Here is a 13827-nt window from a genome sequence, read left to right on the forward strand (position 1 = left end):
TCACTATTTCTGTGTTTCCCTCTGGCAGGCACATATATTCTATGGCAAAAACCTAAAATAAAACAAAACAGAACAAAAACTCATAGAAGATACTCATATCAAGATCAAGAACTTTTTCATTTATACAATATTATAATCTACTGAATTTAGTCAAATTTCAGTAGTATCCCATTAATGTCCTTCAAAGAAAAAAGTTTCTTTCTTGTCCAGAATCATACATTGCATTTGGTTGTCATAACTAAATCCTTATTATTCTTCATTATTCTTTTTTTAATGACTTTGATATTCAAGAAATATAGAGACCCTTAATTTGGGTTTATCTGATGTTTTCTTCTGAATAGATTTAGGTGGGACCAGCAGTTAGTATAATGAATAGATTTAGGTTATACTTTTTTTTTTTCAGAATTAGCACAGAAGAAATGTGTGTCTTCCTCAGTGCATAAGAGACATGTGACATCTATACATGGCATTATTAGTGATGTTTCCTTTGATCACCTAGGTAGGTAGGGTGATTTCTGTCATGTTTCCCCAGTATAAATGTATTTTTCCCCCTCTGTAATTACTAAATACTCTAGGGTCTTACTCTGAAATGATATAAATATCGTGTTCTCATTAACTTTTCACACAGTAGTTTCTTTCTTATTTTTTGCTGAAATTATTTTTACTGTGATGGCTGTCAAACCGTGATGATGATGTATCTTTTTTAAAAAAAAAAGTTTTGCTATAGGGCTTGTGTGCTTGCTAGAGACAGAGAGAGAGAAAGAGAGAGAGAAGGAAAATGAGAAATCATCCCTCAGGGAGGATAGTCATGCCACAATCTCTTCTTTATTCTCATCTTGGGATGTTAGGCATGCACACACATGTGCCCAGCATGATTGTCAAGCCACCAGGTCTGGGATTCAAACTATAGCCGGCCATGTCAGGCAGCCTTAACCTCCATACCATCTCCGGGCCCAATGTGTCTATTTTTTAATGTCTCTTAAGTTCTTCCTTTTTTTCAGCAATATCAAACATTTCTGTTATTCTGAAAGTGAAATGCACGAAGCAACAGTATTACTTAATTGCAATCTTTATGCATATCTGATTTTAATCAGTCTAATTAGGTTAGTGTCATTTAGTGCATTCCTGGGCTTCCATAACAGCACTACCATCAAGCAGATACTTGGGAAATTCCTTGGCATGGCATGTCTTTTCTGAGCTCAATGAAGATTGCCAACTGTTGTTTGGCAGAGGTAAGAACTCTGTAAACCCCCTTGAATTTTCCTGAGTTTCAAGTTTCCTTGGCCTCTTCTGGGTTTTATCTAATTGCAGATTTCTACAATTCTTTTTTTTTTTTTGGAGAGATTTTCACTGTAGGGCGCGTGCGCTCGCCAGACAGACAGAGACATAGAGACAGAAAGCGAGAAATCACCCCCCAGGGGGGATGGTCACACCACAATCCCTTCTCCTCCATTCTCCTCTCAGGATCTTGGGCACGCACGCAAACGCACCCGGCGTGAGTTTTAAGCCACCGGGTCCGGGACGTGAACCGCGGTCGACTACGTGGGAGTCCAGCGACATAGCCATTACGCTAACTGCTGGTTCCCAGATTTCTACAATTCTTAAAAAGGTAGTTTGTACCCAGAAAGTCTTTGAACCAGCAACAATGGTCTTTTCTGAGGTTCAAACCAGGGACTATAGAACCAAATCACCTCATTGAATTTAGACGATCTGTGTTCAAAATAAACTGTTTCTTCTATCATACGCATTCTGCTTTTAAGCCTATCCAAGAATGTTTTTTAAGCTTTAGAGAGTATATTATTCAGTATATGGAGCAACAGGAATTCTCATTCATTGCTAGTGGAATACAAAATGGAAAAACCATTTTGGAAGACAGTTCGGCAGTTTCTTATAAAGCTAAACATTCTTTCAAAAAAAAAGGATCTCCGCTTGATTCTTTTTTATCATTTCTATTTTCCTGTCAAAATTTTCTATTTTCAGTTCATTATATGAGTATATTTTCCTTTATATATTTGAACAACGGCATAATTACTATTTTAAAATCTGAATCTTCTACTTTTAACGTCTAGATGATCTCAGAATCAGTTTGTGTTGTCTTTTTTCCATGAGAAAGGTTGAAGGGTCAAATTTTCTTGTTTCTTTATATGGTAAGTACTTTCAAATTTTATCCTGAGCACTGGGAATTATATTAAATAGACGCTAAACTCTGTGATGTTCCTTTGAAGAGCATAATTTTGTTGTTAACACAGTCAGCTAAATTGACTGAATTCAGAATAGAAACTGAATCTTTTATGATGTACAGCAGCTCAAATTTCAATTTAATTCTTTAGCCATAGCTTAGCTGCTTGGAATCTGCTCTACACGCATGGTCTGCAATCACCTAGAAATTTAAGCAGAGTTTAGAAATAGAATTTTGAGCTGTCCAGGCTCAAGCTGTCATTTGTTCTCTCCTCTCAAAGATTTCTCCATGATTTTTCAGTGGCTACGGTTGCTCTGAACTCTGGCCTCTACTTCTTTAAACTGGTAAGACTGTGTGAAGTACTTTTTATTTATTGACTTATTTGTAGCCATCATGCATGGCTGAATAGGAGTTGTACACAGGCAGAAGGCAAAAGTATCACCAAATTATATTTCTTTTTTCCAGTGTCACTTTCCCTCTAGTATTTTCCTGCCTTTTCCTCACTTCTCAATGCCTCCAGCAGTTATTTTTTATTGGCATATAATAATTGCCATATATTTAGGATACGACATGATTTTCCTGTATAAGAATACAATGTGTATTGGTCGAATCACAGTAATAAGTATATCCATCACCTTAGCCATTTGTCAATGCATTCAAAATCCTCCTTTTCAGTTACTTTGAGATATATAGTAAATTATTATTATGCTTACCCCACTATTTTTAATGCACTCAGATAGCTATTTTTATATTTTGTAGAGAATTTTTAGTTATTTACAGAAGTATTGGTCCAATAGGAACTACTTGGCTATTACCAAAGACAGAACTAATCTATCTGACTGATGTTGGCAATTATTTGAAACCATAGATTCCTTTGGTACAAAAATATGGTTATATTTAACTTTGTCTCATTTTCATTAATTCCATCATCCCTTCTATATTTAACAGGGTCACTGCATAAAGTATTGTGCTGATTGTTGTCAAGGAATCCAAAAAGAAACTGTGGACCATACCCTCAATTTTTTTTTTTTTAAATCTTGCAACCAGACAATGGTGTAATGGTTACATCACTGAACTCCCATGAGGCGACCATAGTTGAAGTCCTAGACCCAGTGACTTAAAGTTCACACTAGGTGCACGTGCTTGCGTGTCCAAAATCTGAAGAGGAGGCTGAAGGAGAAGGGATGGCAGCAAGGCCATTCCCCTGGGAGGTGATTTCTCACTTTCCATCTCTCTGTCTCTCTCTGTCTTTCCAATGAGGACACAAGCCCCACAGCAAAAATTTCTCTCTAAAAAAATAGTAATTTGAAATCTAGTTGGAAAGATGAAAGACTCATGAAAGGTAAATAGCATGTAAGATTGCAAGTGATCTAATACTAAACAAGTGTGAAGAATTTTCTTGTTAGTCAAAGCATGGTCCACAGATAAGCAGCATTGGCAAGCTTTTTAAAAATTCAAAACCTTGTGTCCCACCCTAAACCAAATGAATCAGAATCTGCACTTTTAATCTCTAGAAGAAGCCTATCAACATCAAAGTTTGAAAAGCACTCATAAAAATTCAGAAAAGAGGACTCCCTGCAGAAAGTTTTGGGAAAGATTGCATGTAGAATATGAGATTTTGGGTTCTAGATGATCCAAGCAGACAGGAAAGTTCATTTTAGGTGGCAAATACAGAACCAAATTGAGAATGAGTTCAAACTTGAAGAACAGTTTATTATAATCCTGCAAAAAACATTAAGACTTGTACCAATCAGAGTGCTTTTATGCAAATTAAAGAAATCACAATCCAAAGAGGTTTATAATATAAGGGCACTATCATCTCACACAACCAGAAATCTGGAGGTGGGTCAGTTTTAGGGGTGAGTGATCCAGTAGCTCAACAATGTCATCAAAAATAGGTTCCTTCCATGTTCTGCTGTGTCATCCTAAGATCCCAGAATATGTTGACTCTTTTGCTCGGCTGATTTCCCTTCTTCATAGTCTCAGACATCCAGTTCAGTTTTCCATGGGGCATTAAGACTATCTACTTTATTATTTGTTTTATTTTACAATAATAAAAATCTTCCCAGAAGCATTCAGTAGATTTTTTCTTCACGTCTTATTGACTAAAACTTCGTAAATTGCACATAGTTCAGCCAATTACTTGGGAAAATGAATGAAACTACTGTAATGGCTTAGAGTGATCAAGAGTCACCCTCCTTGGTTGGGAAAGAACCTATATATTCTTAAAAGAGAATTCTAGGAGGAAAGTGAACAAAAAGCAGAGTTGTATTTTCAAAGTAGAAGAGTGACTGTTGATTGAACCTGAAGTGTCTATAATTTTTTTCAGATTTCTGTCTTACTCTTACTCTGCTTTCAGCCTCCTTTATTTGAAGAAAGAAATACTGTAGGAACAGACTACAGACAATAAATCAATAGGTAAATATACAGAAAGATATAGGACATAATTATTCAGTGCTTTACTAATGGTCCTATTCATTTGATCCATAAGAAACTCTTATCCCACATTTCAAAGAATTTTCTCAGTTTTACTTCAAAGAACATCATTGTCCTGAGAAATCTAAAGTACAGTCCATTAATCACTTTAAAATTCAGACTTGTTGGAACCAGCAGTTAGTGTAATGGCTATGTCGCTGGACTCCCACGTAGTGTACCGTGGTTCGCATACTGGACCCGGTGGCTTAAAACTCTGACGGGCACATGTGTGTGCATGCCCAAGATCCCGAGAGGAGAACGGAGGAGAAGGGATTGTGGCGTGACCATCCCCCCTAGGGGTTGATTTCTCGCTTTCTGTCTCTCTGTCTCTCTCTCTGTGTCTGGCAAGTGCACGTGCCCTATAGCGAAAACCTCTCCAAAAAAAAAAAAAAAAAAAATTCATACTTGTTTCTTTTTCTTTCTTTCTTTCTTTTGGGCATTTACTTTTCTGATACAGAGTTAAGAGTTACTGAGTGACATCTGGTTAATTAAATATCTATTTCCTCTTGCCTGTTAAAGGGATCATAAAACAGAAACATTGGAAGAATAATTAAAACACAACCAAATACTAGGATTAACCCTGAAACCCATTATAATTAAGGATAAAATAAGAGTGATTTATTGAGACAATTGCCTAGCTTTATCTGGACACTTGTCTGTCCATCCGAAACTTTATTCTGGACATTTCCATATTGCCCTTTCTTCATTTCGGCTTCTGACCAAAAGTTTCATTTTTTTCTTTTTCTTTTTTTTTTTTTTTTTTGTGGGGGGGGGGGGTTTTTCTATATGGGGGGCGTGCTTTTTTGCTATAGGGCGCGTGCGCTCGCCAGACAGAGACAGAGAGACAGAAAGCGAGAAATCACCCCCCAGAGGGATGGTCACGCCGCAATCCCTTCTCCATTCTCCTCTCGGGATCTTGGGCACGCACGCACACGCGCCCAGCATGAGTTTAAGCCACCGGGTCTGGGACTCGAACCGGGGTTGATTACGTGGGAGTCCAGCGACATAGCCATTACGCTAACTGCTGGTCCCTCATTTTTTTTTTTTTTACAGGCATTGCTTTTACAAATTTTTATACAGAAAAAAAAAAAAGCTTATCTCTTACAAAACTAGAAGGTACCTCCTATCTGCTTCTATACAGGAGTATTTACCTGGTGTTTATGTGTAGCAGTTTCACCAGTAAAGAAGACAAATAACAGGTCAGCCAGGAGAGGGCACTCTTTCTGACAATAGTCAATGGTGACAGAAGGCAGGTATGTTAATCTCTAGAACCCTTCATATTGATAAAAATAGTTAAAATAAATTTTCCCATACATTTAAAGCCATAAAGTTTGTTTTCTTCATTTTTAAGAGAATAAATGACTTCTTGATGTTTTTGCAAAAGCTTACTTACCAAATATTAGAGGAAGCCTAACCTAAATGATTTGAGTGTCCTAAATACTTTATTTGCCATTGAGAAAAGAAAAAAGTAGCTTTAGATTAGCTGGATCTCATGCCTTCACCTGACTAGGGGCTATTACAACTGTTCTAAATTTGCAGTATAGATCTACAGCTCAGTACCTTGGTTTCAGTCTCAATTGCACTATTTTCTAAGTATGTAGTACTAAGCACACTATCTACCCCGTCGGTATCATCTTTCTCATTGTGAGAATGCTAATTATAGTAAGTGGGCCCATCTGTCTATTATAAGGGTTGAATGAGAAAACATACTAATTGCCTACTTCCTAATAATGACATCTATTATTATTTCCTTTTATTTATTCAAGATCATGATATAATATAGAATAAGGTCTCAGTTCTTATCTGTCATTACCAAAATATAGTCACTTGTATTTTTTTCATTATATTGATGTCCCAAGTAGTGAAAAGAAACCTTCAAGAGTTACTAACACTTGTAGTTTTTTGTTTGTTTGTTTTTAAGTAAACTGAGTTTGGCACTGTCCTAGAAATAAGGAGACTGGTTGTACACCAAAACTCCTCTAACAAACTCCTGGGATTTACGGACTGGCACTTAATTTCTCTAGACTAGAGTTTCCTGAGAAAATTGAATGAGATAACCCAGATCATAAAATTTAAGACAAAGACGAGTACCTACTTCATGTCATTCACTGATATCATGGCAACTTACAGATATCTTTGGGAGACAAGAAAATTTAATTCCTTAAAACAACCCCCAACTCAAAACTTCTGGTTTTTTTATTTGTTTTTGTTTTGTTTTTAATATGTCCAAACTTCTTAATTTCTCTAAATTCTATTTGTTCTTCAAGGTTTATATTATTCTCACCACTTTCATGAAGCCTTTTTCAATGTCTACCAACTCAGGGCTCCATCCCCTTCCTTTCAACTCCCAAGAAACATTTTCCCACTTTCCCAGCATCATTATATTCTGCTTGGTGCCATGGTTTCTGTTCTGCCCCTGACTCTCCCACACTCCCCATAGCAGTGATATGCTCTTCATTTGAACTGCCTCTATTCTATGTGCAACCATTGCTCCTCCAGTGTAAGAAGTGGTTTTGCTCATGATATCCCCTGCAGTACCCAGCACAGATGCTCCACTCAATGAACATGCAAATGGTAATGGTTAAATCAAACTGGATTAAATTAAAATCTGAGTGTCTTTAATAAAAATATTTCCTATGATGTGGATTCATTGTACAGCTAAGTTTCTATGTCATCGAAATATCATCTTGGAGACTGGCAGATGGCATAATGGTTACGTCGCTGGACTCCCACATGGCCAACAATGGTTCAAGTCCTGGACATGGCAAGGAGAATGGAGAAGAAAGGATTATAGCATGGTCATCCCCCCTGGAGAGGGGGGATTTCTCACTTTCTGTCTCTCTCTCTGTCTCTAGAGCAAAAATCTCTCTCTCTCTCTCTCTTTTTTTTTTTTTTTTAAAAACTCATTGTGAGCTATTCCGTGGAAAAAACAAATTTTTTTTTTTTTTAAAAAACTCATTGTGAGCCATTCCATGGTTAAAACAAGTGGATCCCACATGGCTGACCATGAGGCTCAAGTGCCAGACCTGGTGGCTTGATAAACATGCTAGGCATGTGTGCAGGTGCCCAGAGTCTCAGAAAAGGGAAAATGTAGGAGAAGCAGTTTTGACTTGACACCATGCCCCATAGAGAGTGCTTTCTCACTTTCCTTCTCCCTCTTCCTCTCCCTCTCTGTTTCTCTCCAGAGAGTACACAAATTCTCTGGTAATCAAAAGAAACATAAAAAGTTACCTTAGAAGAAAAACTTTAACAGTATAACATACATTGGGATTAATAGATGAAACATTTGAATATATAAACATTTTTAAAGTTCACTCTTTTATATCCTTCATGAAAGAAAGAATCAGAGAGAGAGAGAAAGAGAGAGAGACTCCTAATGGGTTCTCCACACTGCAATCCACCCCTAGCCTTGCCAGTCTGCCTAACATGCGTGTGTGCCTGTGCCCTGTGTATACAGGAAGACCTGAGACATGAACCAGGACTTTCTCGTGTGAGTCCATTGCATTACTGCTGTGCCACCATCTCGCCCTATAAAATCATGACAAGTCATTAATAAAACATTTAAGGAACCAGCAGATGGTGTAGCAGTTACTGCCGGACTCCCACATGGCCAACTGTGGTTTGATTCCTGAAACCAATGGCATTAAATTAACACCAGTTGTGTGTGCTTGCGTGCCCAAGATCCCAGGAAGAGAATGGAAGAGAAGGGATTGTGGCATGGCCATCTCCCTGGAGGGTAATTTCTCACTTTCCCTCACACTGAGACAGACACAGTCTCTCCCCACCCCCTTCACCACTAGTGCATGTGCCCTAAGGCAAAAACTTCTAAAAAAATAAAGTAAAATAAATTTTAAAAATATTTTAAAAAACTATTTTTTCACAATATCCAATAAAACATGATTTAGATGATTTTTTTTTTTTTTGGTGAGTCCAGATGAAATAACAGTTGTGCTAATGTTCTATAAAAGGGTAAATTATAGGTAAACATCATATTTTGAAATTATTTAGCATTTTAATATAGAATGTAGTTTTCCTGGTTTGAAATCACAAAAGAGAAAAATTTTACAAATGAGAGAAGAACAAGATAAAATCTATTTTTGCACTTATCTAATTTGACAGATTTATGGCACATCAATAAGAAATATTCTATAACCTTTTTTTGTAACAGAGATGAACCATACCTTTTAAAAGATTTAGTTTTTAATATCTGTAAAGGGCACATAAGATTTTTATTTTTGTAATTTTTTTTCTTTTTTACTTCTCAAGGTGATGACTCTAAGATGACTAAAAGAAAGAGGCACACAATCACTCAGCCTGAGAATTACACTAACTCAAACAATTGTACTGGTTCTGGTCAGTCCGTTTTTGGTTGCTCATAGAAATGTAGCCTGCAAGTGCTGTTGATTTCATAAATCTTCCATAATAAGTTATGGAATAGCTCTCAGTAGTATATCAAATGTTTCAGAAATAAATCACAAATAAAATAGGCTGCCTAAATTTCACTACCTGATCCCCTGGCTTCTCCATTTAATTTATTTCATATACTCTTTCCTGATTTATCTTAACCCAAACCGAGGGAGTTTCCTTATAAAATCCTCTCTGCAGTTGTATCTGGATGTGTAAGTATCCCTTCAACCCTAAATACTGTAAGATGACAAAAACTGGGTGGTAGATGTATCACAGAAATGAGTGTTGGCAACCTAACAATAACGAAAGCTAAACATCAGAGAACTAGAGATCCCTTTGGAACCCTTCCTGAAAGTTAATTTTGCCACTTATAATTTCCCAATATAGTTCACCAACCTGGGAATAGCTGGCTATTGACTTAGATGAAATGGTTGCTAATTATAGCAATAGTCAATGAGCCACATTTTTCATGAAAGTTTTGTAGAATCATCTCATGCTGTCACAGTCCCACTTTACTCTCTATACTTTATATTAATTGTGAACTTCAGAAGTCTTCTTTTGTCTTTTTACTCCTTGCATTTGTTAATATTAGTCCTTCATCTCTCTGCACTAAAAGTAGCTTCATACCCCAACCTCTGGAATAGTTACGGTACCCAGAGCAAAGATTGCATTGGAGAATATGATCAGTTCTTCCACAAACACTGAAGGACTTCCCAGAAGCATAGTCATTATTTTAGTTGCCTCCATCTAATGATACAGAAAACTTTTTAATAATACATTTTCATTAGCATTTTCTCCAAAAAATAAATTTTATTTTACTCCAGAAAGACATTAAGTTGTTACTGCATTCAGACAACTCCTAATGCAACAGCTCAGTATACTCCAAACTTATGCTGCCTCATTTATAATTTAATTCTCTAAATATCACTCACTTTGGATTTTGTTACTCTCTAAGGGTAAAATCTCATTTGTGCAATTTTACAAAATACCTTTTATAAAAACCTTTTTTTGGGAACCAAGTAATGAGAAGAACTAAAGCTTCTCAAGGGGTTTCTATTTTATATAAAAACAAAATGTGTAGTTTTGAAATGTTGAATGAATAAATTCTATATTTACCTGTTTAATCACTTGCCTTCATAAATCCTTTAGACTTGATACCCCCAATTAACATTCATAGCATCCCAGGTGTGCACAGATGTGTTATCTGCTAATGCATACTTATCTACTTCAATGAATTAAGAAAACATGCTGAGAGATTTATTTAGCAGTATGGCCAAATTATGCTTTGCTGTCTACATCTCTATTTAGAAAGAATGAAATGAATTTTCCTACATACGATTAAGCCCCAATTACTGATTTGAACTCACAAAAATCAGAAACTAGGGAGATAAGAAAATATTATTTGGGGATTGAATAGATGAATTCATTGTGGCTAGTAGAATCCAGGTTTCTCATTACTGAGAAGTTATAGATAAGCAACTGGGGAGCCAGAATGAACCATGTGATATTGGATTAGAATCAGCAACACCAGAATGAACTCATATTTAGGTTAAAATAGATACAGATAAATTTAGAAACGGTTTTGTACACAGGGGTTAGTATGAGAGAGCCTAGAAGAAGTAATATCCCAAGACCTCTCAGCACACCCGATGACCAGATTTTGGTTTCTTTTTTTTTCCTTAACCTTTTGTTCAATTTTAAAATTTTAATTTATTTTATACATTCAATCACTATATACAACTTAGTTTGTAAAGTGAATTTACCCAACATGTCCACTTTCTATCAAATGCCAGGGTCTTGTTGTTTTTTTATAGCTGAATAGTATTCCATAGAGTATATGTGCACACTACACTTTTTCTATCTATCCATCTGTTTGTGGACATGTGGGTTGGTTCCATGTCTTAGGAATTGTAAACAACGCCACAATAAACATAGACATGCAAGCACTCGTCCACCTGAGTGTTCTCCTATCCTTTGGGTAACTACCCAGGAATGGAATTGCTGGATCACATTGTTTGGTTTCTAATACCATTCTCCAGTGATAGGAACCAGGGCTCTTGGAGAAATGACTGATTCTAGGACTGAGATCGAAAACAGTGCAGATAAGCCTAGACCATTCTGTAGATCTGGAAAGTAGGGAAGTGCTCAGTAAATAAAATGATAGGAGTATGTCAAAGGGACACATGAGTCAAACTGAGAGCTCTCCCAAAAGTCAAAACTGAAATAATTTTTAAAACAAAATAAACAAGATAGTCATGGATTATAAACCAAAGTGTAAAATACATACATAGGAGCCCACATTTACATAAGTAAATGGTTGAATAAATAAATCAAAGAAGAGACAAATATATCATGTAGAATAATTCCAAATAATTTATTAGATAACTACCCCTCACAGAAGTAGAGTTTAACTTCTCAAACCTGGAGTATGTACTGCACTTACTGCCTTCTTTTAATTTACTGTGAAGAAATCTGACAAACACTGACTCAAATTGATGGCTAAAGTTAACATGATTATTGACAAGTCATGCTGACAACAATATACTCTTGATGTTATGTGATCAGAGCACGTTACCTCTGTGGTATTATTTCTAAATATCATAAACCCAGACCGATCATAAAAAGAAGCATGAGATAAACTCAAACTGAGGGACTGCTAAAAAATTCTTTAGAAAAAATTCTTAAACAGTACTCTGAAAATTCTTAAAATCATCAAAAACAAGGAAAATATGAGAAATTAACATAGCCAAGAAAAGCTTAAAGAGAGATGATAATTGGGACCGGCAGATGGCATAATGGTTACATTGCTGGACTCCCACATGGTCCACCGTGGTTTGAGTCCCAGACACAGTGGCTTGAAACTTGTGTACATACATATCCAAAATCCTGAGAGGAGAATGAAGGAGAAGGGATTGTGACGTGGCCATTCCTCCTGGGGACTAATTTCTAACTTTCTGTCTCACTGTCTCTGTTTCTCTGGCAACCACACATCCCCTATAACAAAAATCTCTTTCTAAAAAAGAAAGAGAGAGGATAATTAACTAATATGTTTTCCATGGTAATGAGATCATGGAAAACAGAAAAAGAATATTAGGGGAAGAACAAGTTAAATTCGAATAAAATGTGGAGTATTTCCTAAAATAAGAAACTCTGAACTATAGTGATTTTACTCTGGGACAACCAATAAAACTGACTTTCAGTTATGCAAATTTAAAGCAAATGTACATATTTTTTGTTCTTGAAGACCTAACTGCTGAAAAGCTGAGCTGTCCTGTTTGGTTAGGTGAATGAAAATACAGTTAGTTTTGCCAACTTGTGACTATGCAGATTTTGTTTTTTAGTTTGAAAAGAACATGCATGTGTGGTCCAAACTGTGGGGTATTCAGGCCTAGAGAAGGTGAGCTGGAGAGGACCTCAGAAGGACACACTTACAAACACTTGCAGAGCACCTGCCAGATACTATGCCATCACAGGGCAGATTGTGTGCAGGCTGTGGCTGTATCTGGTAATAACAGGTAACTATTTGGGAAATTTGAACTTATTTTTAGATACTTATTCCTACATGCATAATTGGGAAGAAATACCTCTCCTGTGTTTTCATTAAAAGTCTGTCCCAAAGCTAAGCAAAACTATTAATAACTCTATTCTGATACATGGGTGCTGAGAACTGAAAAGACCATGAGAAAAACATGTTAATTAAAGTTAAATTTATTAAGCACTCTTTGAGGAGAGCACAAAAGTCAACAGTCTGGTTATTTATTCTGAAGAAAACAGTTTTGGCTAATGTAGCTCTTGATGAGAATGGTATCTCTAAAGTCAAATTACAAGATAAAAATTCAAATGTCTGTCTACCAAGTTCAAGAAGGTATCATACAATAGCAACTAAGTTTGTAGGATCCTGTCTAAAGGTAGTGGTCAAAACTGCCTCATTGAAATATAGACCCAATACGGGGCAAGCAGGTGGCATGGTGGTTAAGATGCTGGGTTCCCACATGGCCAGTCAATCCTGGCCCTGGCAGCTTACTTTCTCGCTTTCCCTTTCTCTCTCTCTCTGGTCACATTAATAATAATAATAATAATAACAAATGGGATTAAATAAATAATAATTCTTTTTAAAAATGAAATATAGACCCAATATAATATTTTTAGAAAAAAGCACCCGATTTTTGTGTAAAAATTTTTAAACTTAGCAACCAATTAAAAATTTTTATAATCCTGAATGGGCCAAACTAAAGACATCTGAAGAAGGAATTTGGGCTGAAGACCATCAGTTTATAACTTCTGGCCTAATTTTAACTCTGAGTTTTTATTGTTATTGTTGTTGGACTTTTTCTAGGGCATCCAGATACACAAAATAAATGTGTCTTCAATGTGACAGAAGAACCAAATTTATAAAAGGTTGTAAGAACTACAAAATGATAACCCTGAGGGGAAATAGTCATAATTATTTCAGGAAAAAACTGACATCTCAGGGTAAGTATGAAGCAAAATCTTGATTTCAAAAAATTAGATTTTGGGACCAGCAGTTAGCATAATGGCTATGTCGCTGGACTCCCACGTAGTCGACCATGGTTCGCGCCCCGGACCCGGTGGCTTAAAACTCATGCCAGGTGCGTGTGCATGCGTGCCCAAGATCCTGAGAGGAGAATTGAGGAGAAGGGATTGTGGCATGGCCATCCCCCCGGGGGGTGATTTCTCGCTTTCTGTCTCTCTGTCTCTGTCTGTCTGGCGAGCGCACACGCACTATAGCAAAAACCTCTCCAAAA

The 13827-nt window shown here is 36.5% G+C and overlaps 1 long non-coding RNA gene across 1 annotated transcript in view; it reads right to left on the reverse strand.

Moving 5' to 3' along the window:
• Positions 1-13827, reverse strand: part of LOC102484251 (uncharacterized) — a 163591-nt gene that overhangs the window by 91650 nt on the left and 58114 nt on the right. The window lies entirely within an intron of this gene.

The sequence above is a fragment of the Tupaia chinensis genome, unplaced genomic scaffold (genome assembly GCF_000334495.1).
Source record: "Tupaia chinensis unplaced genomic scaffold, TupChi_1.0 Scaffold000097_1, whole genome shotgun sequence".
NCBI classification, from domain to species: Eukaryota; Metazoa; Chordata; class Mammalia; order Scandentia; family Tupaiidae; genus Tupaia; species Tupaia belangeri.